The sequence below is a fragment of the Rhinopithecus bieti genome, unplaced genomic scaffold, assembly GCF_001698545.2.
Source record: "Rhinopithecus bieti isolate Rb0 unplaced genomic scaffold, ASM169854v2 scaffold_21542, whole genome shotgun sequence".
Lineage (NCBI taxonomy): Eukaryota > Metazoa > Chordata > Mammalia > Primates > Cercopithecidae > Rhinopithecus > Rhinopithecus bieti.
This window is the reverse complement of record NW_016810483.1, coordinates 2,127,124-2,138,649: the sequence shown is the minus strand read 5'-3', so window position 1 is coordinate 2,138,649 and position 11,526 is coordinate 2,127,124. Positions and strand designations below refer to the sequence as shown.

Genomic DNA, 11,526 nt, shown 5'->3' with positions numbered 1-11,526 from the left:
ACCGTTACCTTCATAAAATTCCTCATTCACATACTGTGTCACTGAGTGAAGAGTCTTAACCATTCATGCGCCTGAAAATTTATTACCTGAAATTTCTAGGATGGTTACTTTTACATGATAAAGCTCTTTCCCACCTCCTCCAACCACCACCACCACCCCCACCCACAAAGAAAAAAAAGCATAAAATACTGCTGTCAAACCATCCTTTAGAAATTAGCTAATAAAATAAAAAATATTATCAAGAATGAGTTCCCAAAATGTTACATTTTTAAGAAAAGTTCTGCAGGTCCAAAGACAAACAATAAAAAGTAAGGCTGCTTTCTCGTCATGATCACTTAGTATGAAAACCACCTCCCACCACCAAGCAGTGAGTGAAACATCCCACTCAAAGGTCAGGGCTGGCTGATAAGGAGGGTAACAATGCTGATGGGGACCAGAGAGAACTGATCTGGAGGCAGCTGAGCAGCGGCGAGCCAGCCCTGACCCTGATGATGAGCAGACTTCCATGTCTTTATTCCCTAGGTGAGAGCCGTGGCTGCTCTTGAAAGCAGTTTCCCCGTGAGATCAGGCAAAATGAGGGTGCTTCGGTAGCGGCCAGCCCTCGGTGTGCAAGGACGGGAGGATAGGGACAATGATGCTGTCTGCTAGAACCCCAGAAACCATCTGTGTACCAGGCACCGAGGCAAAATATGTGCCATGAGCAAAAGGGCACTGGCAGGGGGATAAATGATACATGTAATTAAGAATGAAGCCAGGCTGATCTAGCAAATAAAATGCATGTGGCCCTGGTGAAACTCCCAAAGCTCAGAAAGAGTTCCTCCCTAGCCTGGAACCTCTGGGCTGGCCACTGAACTGCCTTGGTTCTTATCAGATCCATATCGTACAGAAACCTAAAACCCCTGCAACTCATGTTTTATTAAAACATGTTTAGCATTCTTTTTAAAGATAGGTTTTAACCCCAAATACCCATGAAATTAAATCTCCTATGCCACTTATCTGCACTGCTGGGCAAAAACTAAAGTTGAGCTAAACAGAGAGATAGCAAAATCAATAAATCACACAAAACAAGTAGCAGTTCAAAAGTTCAAAGATATGATGGCCAGTTCAGCGCATCTTAGCACTCACCCAATAATAACTCGTCTCCGTTACTCCTCATAGTATAGACAATTTCATGGCATCATTTTCATTAGCCTGTCTCAGGGAAAATTGCTAGCTATTTATGTATACGCTAAAATAAATTAGCCATTTCATCGAGCAATGTGATTCTTATAAAATACATTAACACAATACTCGATTTTCCAGTTGGAGTAAATAAATAAATCAATACATTCAATACAGGGTGATTCTTTTACTGTGGTGCTACAGCTCTCAGCATAAGTGTTTTTATTGGGTTTATTTGTTTCAATAAAAATTGAAATGGGCCAGTGATCTCAGTGCTAGCATCTTTTTAAAAAATCCATCCAATATTGGGGAAAGTATTGTGCAGAACATTCAAACTTATAATTTTATTCAAGAATCATTTTCATTATGTATTATTCCACAACCTGGTTCTGTTGGAAAATTTCACAAAGAGAAAGGGGGAAATCCTGCCAGGTGTTTGACTCTGGTGGTGTTTCTGTGCTGCAGACCCCAGTCTGAGGGTGATGCTTCTGAGACAGCAGCGCTTGGCTGAGCTGCGACCTTCTGCCTGGAATGCGCCTCTTCCCTGGGTAGGGAGAAACGACAATGGGACAAGTGCCAGATGGCCTCCTCTGTCACACCTTATGGAATGCCATTGATTGTGGCTCAGAGAAGGCCATTTATTCCAACCTCTGGGGGAAAGACCAGGGTATCACGACTACAGGGAAGAAGAGAGAGGTGTGCTGCTGCTGTAAATAAAATCAGGCCGAGGGCCTGCGAGCGACTTTGGTGGCGAAATCAAGACATACCAGGCAGGAGATTTTCTGCAAGTCACCAGCACAGTGAAAAGGGAAATGTGGTAGTGGGTATCTGTTGTTTTTGTCTGCCCAATATCCATGCTCCCCTTTCTCTGATGACACTAGCCTGATTTTTCTTTGGGGGAAACGCCCATTTCCCACTCTCAGTACTAATCGTTCACAGGAGGCTGAAGCATCTCTCAGCTCCAGAGGGTGGAGCCATAACCCAAGTCTGACCAATCAGTGAGTTCTCCTCTGCCAGCCATACTGATTGGCTGATGGATGGACATGTCCCAAGAATGATACTCAACTACTAGCATTCCATAGGAACTACTGGGAGAGAGAAAGGCTGTCCTTCTGCTGGCTTGCTAAACTTTTAAAAGCATGAATTGGGCTTGCCTCCACAAAAAGAAAGCTGGCTGAACAGAGGCCAGGACACAGCAGCAAGAAGGTGAGCACAATAGCAAGACAGATTCCTAACAATGCTCACAGAGAACAGGCCTCCTCCTGGACTTGTCAATTACACAAGCCAATTAAATTCCCTTATTTGCTTAGCCAGCTGGAGTTGGCTTTGGGTCATTTGCAACCATAAGGTGCCACACAGGAGCCCAAAATAGATAGTGTTCTATATGTAGCTCTCCTACTCTACAATATATGTTAGCCTTTATGGGAAGGCAAACCAACTAAACACGCACAAATCAATTAACTCTCATAACTAATACTCAAAATCATTAGGATCTCGTGTTTCCTATGTAATTAACCAGTTCATCAGCCATGCTCTCTTCCTGCTAATAATGGAGTTGGAAAAAGAAGTCAGGACCCACAGTCAGAAAGAACTCAAGATGACCTCAAAGCAAACTAAACTGGAAGTCTAAAAAAATCCAGCATGGCTGGGCACGGTGGCTCACGCCTGTAATCCCAGCACTTTGGGAGGCCGATGCGCGTAGATCACGAGGTCAGGAATTTGAGACCAGCCTGACCAACATGGTGAAACTCTGTCTCTACTAAAAATACAAAAATTAGCCGGCTGTAGTGGCATGCACCTGTAATCCCAGCTACTTGGGTGGCTGAGGCAGGATGATCGCTTGAACCTGGGAGGCGGAGGTTGCTGTGAGCTGAGATCGTGCCACTGCATTCCAGCCTGGGTGTCAGAGCAACACTTCATCTCAAAGAAAAAAAAAAAAAAAATTCCAGCATGAAGTTGAATATAGACTTAAGAAGCTCCTCTCCAGGCTCCTCATAGTTTTGGTTCAGTCAGGGATGGACGAACCTATGAGTTTAGGGGAATGGCCAGCTGGTTCACACAATAGGCCTCAGGCCTGCTGTGGAATCCTTAGTCTTGTGGTCACCGATCACAAAAAAGCCAGTGGGAACGGTAGGAAGGAGAAAGAGCTGCACTGGTCATTGAAAAGAGAGCTGCATTGGTCATTGAAAAGAGGCCAACACAAACTTCCCAGCCCCAACACTTTCTGAATGCTTTTGTGTAGAATTTCTGCAGATGCTGGAAACCCAGGAGGCACCAAAGTGAACATCCTAACTTAGCACTGGAGGAAAGAAAATAACTGAATGGAGTTTAGAGTCATGTGGATGCCAGAGGCCATAGGCAAGCTAGAAACAATATAGTAAGTAACATTTAAGCTGGGATGGAGTGGGCAGGGTCCTGCCGCCTGCCTGGCATTTAGCCCTGGCTCCAGCCCAGCCAGCCCAGCAAACCAGGGCTTTGACTTCCTCTTCCTGGGCGGGAAGGAACCCCAGATCAATTCAGCCAGCCTTTCTTGGGACTGGTAACCATAGTAACATAAACAATAACAAAAACAACAATAATAGAAGCTACCAATTTATTCTTAAATATGCCAGCAGTTATACTAGTCACTTTACATCCATTTCCTCACCTAATCTTTACAATCACCTTGTAAAATGCAGACTGTTATTATTTCCATTTTGAAAATGAGGAGACTGAGGCTCAGACAGGTTCAATAATCTGCTCTTGGCCACACAACAGCTAAGCAGTAGAGTCCGGATCTGAACCCACCCCTCTGGCTGAGACACCTGATCCTTGGACACCATACTGGCATCCAACTGCCGGCAAGCAGGAATGTCAGTACCAGCCCCTGTTGCTCACAAAAATGCTCTGAATAATGAAGCTGGCCTGGAGTACAAGCCAATCCACTCTACCCCAAGACATCATGACTTAGATGGCAGGCTCCACTCAGCTGGAAGGGACTCAGAACAAGTCTTTTCTGAACCTAATCACAGGTTTAACCCTACCTAGCACCAATATTATATCCAAAACACATGTTGTCTGATATCTGTATAATGAGAATTGCTTTAAAATTTGAACTGAGGAGCTGGGGGCCACAGAAGCCCACCCACCAGAGAGTGGGATTTTTCAACCTCAGTACTAGGAACATTTTGAGCCAAAAAATTAAGTATTCATTATGTAAGCTATCCTGTGAATTGCAGGATGTTGAACAGCATTCCTAGATGGTAGTAGCACACGCCCCTACCACATTCGTGACCTCCAAAAACATCTCCAGACATTGCCAAATGTCCCCTCCTGGGGAATGTCACTCCTGGTTGAGAACCACTCGTCTAGAGCATCATTGCCCAACAGAACTTTCTGTGACAACGGAAATGTTCTATGCCTACAACATCCAATAGGGTAGCCAATAGCCACATGAGGCTCCTGAGCACTTGAAATATGGCTAGTGTCACTGAGGAACTGAATTTTTAATTTTATGTAAGCTTAATTAATTTAAGTAGCCACCCTTGCCTAGTGGCTGCCACATCTTGGACTGTCCAGTTTTAGAGTTTCCATATTCATGACAATCAGATCTTCAGCAGATGGATACTTGGTTTCCAGTTCAAAATTCTTCATATTCATTAAAAATTGTATTTTCTTCTCAATGGAAATTAATAAATTCTAAAATTGAAAGTGTTTTTTTTGCACTGGGCACAGTGGCTCACGCCTGTAATCCCAGCACTTTGGGAGGCTGAGGCGGGCAGATCACCTGAGGTCAGGAGTTCAAGACCAGCCTGGCCAGAATGGTGAAACCCCATTTCTACTAAAAATATAAAAATTAGCTGGGCATGGTGACGCACACCTGTAATCCCAGCTACTCAGGAGGCTGAGGCAGGAGAATCGCTTGAACCCGGGAGGCAGAGTTTACAGTGAGCCGAAATTGCGCCACTACACTCCAGCTTGGGTGACAGCGAGACTGTGTCTCACAAAAAAAAAAAAAAAAAGAAAAAAAAGAAAAGTGTTTTTTGGTAGTAACTTTTAAAATTCCGTTCTTTCTTTGAATCTTTTCATCAAATTTAAATAAAAATTATTTTTTATAAACACGGTTTTGATTAGAATTGTAGATTTATATAATTGAGTAACTTGAAAGATTTATGCCTGTAGATTAGAACCAAGTGCACTCTTTACGAAACTAGTTGCAAAATAATCTCTTTTCTCACTGTTAGAAAAATGTACTTGCTACTCTCTTCGGGACACATTGAATGTAAACTGTGTCTTTGGAGACATCAGCTATCCTACAGAAAGTGCTCTGCTTCAGCAACTCAAATAACTCATACCATTTGGAAACGAGAGTAACACTGTGAAAAGTTTCTTAAGCAGTCACGTGCCTCCATCCTGTCCCTCCCCTGAAAAACCCAAAATGTACACAATTCAGGTGAAGCTTTCCACTGTAGTTCAAGGTGTGATGGATTTTTCGGCTTAGCAAGAAAGATTAGTATTGATGTAAGAAAGCGACTGTAAAACCAGCCGTACAACGTTATAAATACATCATAGCTGTCAGGATGTTTCTTTCGCAATGGGCAAATACAGAACCAAAGACCATTTGGAAGCGGGGGTGGTGGTCATACACAACACCATGTGTGGGGTGGGAAACATCCAGAACTATGGCGCTGAGCAGGAAGCTGAGCCATCTACAAAATATTTCCTGAGTGATATATAGAGAGCTTAAGATGGGATAAAGCCTGATGATGAACAAAGTCAACAAAGTGCGTTGGAGTTACCCACACTGTCTAGATACCAAGAAATTTCAGCTTTAGCAATGATATGAGAATCCAAAAATGTACTGTCATTCTGAATAATTGTGAACCTAATAATATTTATATCTATCTCCTTTGTAGGCTCAATGAAGACTTTAGGTTAACCTCCACTGGTCAAGTATGAAGTGTTATCCATATGGCACATACTACCGGATTGCAACCCAACAGCCAATCCCAACTCGTTCTTTCTCTTTTCCCTCCCTCTTCTCCCACCTCCTACTCCCCAAACTGAAAAAATGAGATGCTCCCCCTTCCCAGCTTTCTCTGCAGTTAGGCATGGTGTTCTAATTTATTTCTGACCAAAAGATATAAGGGGAAGATGACTGAAAAGATATAAGGGGAAAATGACTTTTTTTCTTCTTGATAAGAGGACACTAAGAGATCTCTTTCTCTCACTGCTCTGTCCTTTTCCTTACTTTGTGCCTTTAAATGAAACCATGTAGGAAGGTGATGCCTGGTGCTTCAGCAGCCATCTTGTGGCCAAGAGGGAAAAGTTGAAGCAATCAAAGAGCTTCCCCAACCCCACACTAAGCTGCCAAACCAATCCTGGCACTGCCTATCTTCAGACTTCTGGGCAAGTAAATAATGAATTTCCTCATGTTTTCAGCCACTGTTGAGCAGTGAGGTGTTCTATGAACACATGCTAATTGATATATCCCAAATTCCAGGAAGGACTAAAGAAAAGTCACTTCCTTGAGGGAGTGGGACTAATAAAAAGTGTAATTAGCCAATCTCCCAGTATCTAAATTGGTTCCCTAAGAACTTGTCACTGAAGAAAACAATTCGTAGTCATTAGAGTAACCCTGAAGAACAACAACAATGCTTCAGGCCCCCGAGTGCCAACTTCATGTAAGGCTTTTACTGAAGTGGTTTACTTACGTCACCCAGTCTTCTGATACCCTTACTTGACAGGTACTACGATTTTCCCAGTGTTTGAGATAAAGAAACAGAAGCGGATGGAAGTGAAACAAAATGCCCTAGGCCAACAGCTGTTACAGAAAACCTGGTCCCAGAGTAGGGAAATGGTTACACACGTGGTCTCAACTGCAAAACATGGTCAATGCCAACCAAGTGATACACCTTTCTTACTCTAACATGTAACAGCAGACACCTGGGCTCAGGGCATAGGTTACACACCATCATTAGAGCTGTGCCTTGGTTTGCAATGGAAATCGAAGGAAGGATTCATAGGCTAGTCTTGCAGTGGCCCCAGATGTTCCCTGAGAGAGGTAACAGCAGCATCCACAATGCAGCTGACATCACGAGCAGGCAAGGGTGTCGCTTCACGGCTATCTGTTTCCATGTACTGGGCCAAGTAGGGCATGGCCTGCTGCCTATAGTGCTTCCATCCCCCAATTTTAACACCAAAAAAAAATTAAAAGGTCAAAAAAAATCCTTCAAGGGAAGTTGCTAAAAGGAGGCCCATGTTAGAAAGAAATCACTTAGAAACATTAAGAGGCAGGTTGGTGTGTTGGATAGATGCAGCAAATGCACTGGCGTGGACAGCTGGGCACGCATCTTAGGGTAGACAAAGAACCATCAGGCAACTTGGCTTTATAATTTTTGCTATGTTATTTTGAGTAATTAGCTTGACCTCTCTGAACCTCAGGTTTTCCATCTTTAATATGGAAATAATGGATGTGTTTAACTTTAGTGAGTTGTGGTGAGAATTAAATGAAATGATACATGTCCAAGTTCTCATCTGTTAGTAAATGCACAATGATACTTAGCTACCATCATCACCATCATTATCATCAGTATTTAATGATAATAAAGTGCAATATTCCTATGAAGCATGTAACCCCGTACTCAGCATGTGCTGGTTTCTCAGTAAATACTTACTCCTTTTCTCTTCTCTCTCCCTTCCACAAGTAACTCAAAGATTTAACTCTGATATGATGCACCTATTGTAATTTTTAAAAAATATTAATAAGCTCATCCCTCTAAAATGGTACTGGGCTTGGTGTTATGGTAGACATAAAGACAAAGTTTCAATGGACATATGACCACATAATAAATATGCCAAATAAAAAAAGTATGTACTCGCTAAAAATGTAATTAATTAAATATATGTAGTGCTAACATATAAAAAAAGTTATACATGTAAGGATAGCCCTTCCACTTACTAAGTTTCTCTGGGTATTAAGAACAGAGGTACTCATGATTTTAAAAATATTTTGCCTTATAGTTCAAATTTTCTGCTATGAACATGTACTCCTTACAAATTTGGAGGAAAAGACATTACTTTGCAAAAGATAAAAAACAGAAGTTTCTACCTTCCTGAATTGGTTTTCTAGGGGTGAAGAGTTAATAATTTGTCAACCACATAAATGTTAACAAATCTATAAGAAATTTTAAAATTACTAAACATTTAATCTAACCTCCATGCCTTAATAAGTTACTCTGGGTATTTTCTTCCTCCCTAACTTCCTAGTCTCAAAGGAAGTAAAATTTTCCCCTTGGTTTCAACCCTGCTTTTCTCTTCCCATTAAGAATACTGGGAAGAGAAAATTCAGAGTACATCTTCAAGCCCCCCACAAAGTGTGACTAGAATGTATAGATAGGTTGGGCACACAAAAATAAATAACCTATTAAGAGTCATGACTACTGGGCTGGCCTCACTCACGGAGGTATTGCGGACCTGCATTTGCTAAAAAGTTTTTCCTTATTGGTTGGTTGGCTGGCCTCAAAGAGCTCTGTGAATGCCAGGACTTATGATAAGCTATGACACACTTAACTGTTACATATTAATGTTCGTGATAATGCAATCTTTCATTTGGGTGATTTAAAAGTCCCTCTAGTCCGACTTACAGTTAGATATACACTGAATGCTTCATCAATCATAACCATTTTTATTCTCAGTCTTGTGTAAAAATACTAGAGAAGGTGAATTCTAGCTATACACTGAAGAGGGCTTTACTGTTGGCCATGAAAAAATTCACTCTTTTCTCATGTACACTGGATTCCAACAGTTTCTGCTTAACCATTCTGTTTACCTGTGTCTTTCACTGTAGCTGATCTTATCTACAGGGTAAAAGCAAATCCACATTCATATCTCTACTATAGGGTCAAATCTCCATATCTTATATGGAGAAAGCATTTCGCAGTTATGAGCTTGACAAAATGCCCAGCATTGCAACATCTGAAATACTTGGGAGCAAGCAGCATGAGAAGCTCACAGCAACTTGAACGGAGCTTTTTAAAAGGAGGATTTAGAACCACCTCACAACAAGAACCAATGGGCCCACTTATCGCCAAGCAGTGAATCGGTGATCACACCTACCCTAATAAATGCACTTGAAAGAAACTACACCCTTCTCCCATTCCTGTAAGGGCTTGTCGTAGTTTCATGGCCAAAATCTTCCCACAATTAACCTTGGACCTACAGATCGTAAGGCAGTTCAAGACAGAGGCAGCAATCAGACTAGCCACCATCCAACATGGTCTTGTCCTACCTTGACTGCAATTATCTTCTAAATTAGAAACACAAGAATTGTTTAAGTCAGAATATAACAGCCCACTAGCCTCACACTGTCCCCATGTGTAACACAGAAGTAAATGCAACTATAGAGACAGAAAAATCTGTACCCCAAAATGTTTTGCTTGGGGTGGGGGCGAGTTAAGCCTAACCCTCTAAAATGAAGTTTTAAAAAATATCTAACATATATGTATTCAACATTTATGTTTTGATTTTATTATGTTTCCTCGCTTTCATACTCTTAAGTTCTCCCATCTTAACAACCTTCTTTTAGGCTAATAAATTTGTTTTGATGCCTAGGTTACTGGTTGAGCTCTTAAGGCAAGGAAACACTAAATTATTGGAATTCAGCGGGGAGATGCTTCCAGGGTAAAGGTTCTCTGTTTATTAGCAAAAGAAATGCATTCAACCAATCTGACTTGTAAGTCTGATAAAATCTCCGTGGAAAAACTGATTCTATTATGATGAGTAATCCTTGGAGATGAAAAATGACAAATACACATATTATGTTTTATTATATATTAATTCTAAAAGGGTCTGAAACGAAACTCAAGTAAGCCATCTTTTAGATATTGGAAAATGGCAAACTTCCCCACAAACTACAAGAAAGAAGTAATTAAAGTAAATGAACATGAAATTAAACAGCACCCCTATAAAGCAGGATATAAAAGTAAAGATTATTGGGGAAAAAAAGACTGTCTTCCTGCTCTATATTAATCTCATGAATTGTGCATTTACTCTATTTCTCTTTTATTATTTGATGATCAGTTTTTAGAGCTTGGGTTTTATGAGGACTAGTTGGAGGAAGGTCTTCAGCAGCGAGCTAAGCTACAGATCTTGGTATGTTATTATATCTTTCCCAATGACATAAATACCACATGAAGACATCCAAGGTAAAGGCAGGCTCATCAAACTTCCTGTGATGCAAAGCTGGAAGGTTTCCTCACAACGTCAAAGACAAAGTCAAGGGCCTGCTCAGAAAGGAGGTTGAAAGCCACAAAAGATGGGACTCCAGAGAGCAAACATGTGCCTCTCTCCAATGAACTCCACTATTCCTGTAGAGCTCAGGGACAGCAGGGGTTTGTGGTGGGAGCGGGGCATCTAGAATCCATTCTCACTTCAATTTTCATTTAAGGAATTACTTTCCCCCACTGTTGCATGCAGGCTGGGACTCTTAGTCAAGATCCTCTGCCCTGTCATTGCCATGGGGTAGGTATGGGACTTAGACTAGGCCTGTCTGATTCATCTGAGTAGACTGATGTGAGGACAGAAACATGTTTGAGGAGTACTGATTTTAGCAGTGGCTGTGATGAGCTGGTGAAGATACTGGCACTTCCTATACACTGGGATTGTCCTGCTTCCTATCTTTTACCCACCTTCTGTTCATTCTGAACTACCGGCTATTCATCCAGTATCTTCTTTTAAGGATTACCTTTAAATTGGCCAAAGGTAATCTCTGTTAGTTGTGACCAAAGAACTCAAGCAGTATGATGGGGAGGCCCTTGCCTGATGCTGATTCATGGGAGTAAGCTGAGTGTATTGAACTCTTGCTGAATATAATTCACAATATGTGATACAGTGCTTCTTTGTTATAGGCACTCCTAAATTATAAAAATTTGGCCAATGGTCACTTAAAGAAAGACCAGTGGCTGAACCTGCAAGTCAGGAATTTTCTTACCAGTTCTTTGCAGCACAGTTTTGGCAATATTTAAAAAATGCAGCATGGGACCAGGCATGGTGGTTCATGCCTGTAATCCCAACACTTTGGGAGGCCGAGGCGGGCAGATCACCTAAGGTCAGAAGTTTCGAGACCAGCCTGGCCAACACGGTGAAACCCCATTTCTACTAAAAATACAAAGGAGAAAAAAAAAAAAAAAAAAGTCAGGGGTAGTGGCAGGCACCTGTAATCCCAGCTACTCGGAAGGCTGAAGTGGGAGAATGGCTTGAACCCAGGAGGCGGAGGTTGCAGTAAGTTGAGATCATGCCATTGCATTCCAGCCTGGGCAACAAGAGTGAAACTCCACCTCAAAAAAAAAAAAAAAAAAAAAAAAAAAAAAAAAAAAAAAAAAAAAG

The 11,526-nt window shown here is 41.6% G+C and overlaps 1 protein-coding gene across 7 annotated transcripts in view; it reads right to left on the bottom strand.

Moving 5' to 3' along the window:
• FOXP1 (forkhead box P1) overlaps window positions 1-11,526 on the bottom strand; it is a 639,921-nt gene that overhangs the window by 297,687 nt on the left and 330,708 nt on the right. The window lies entirely within an intron of this gene.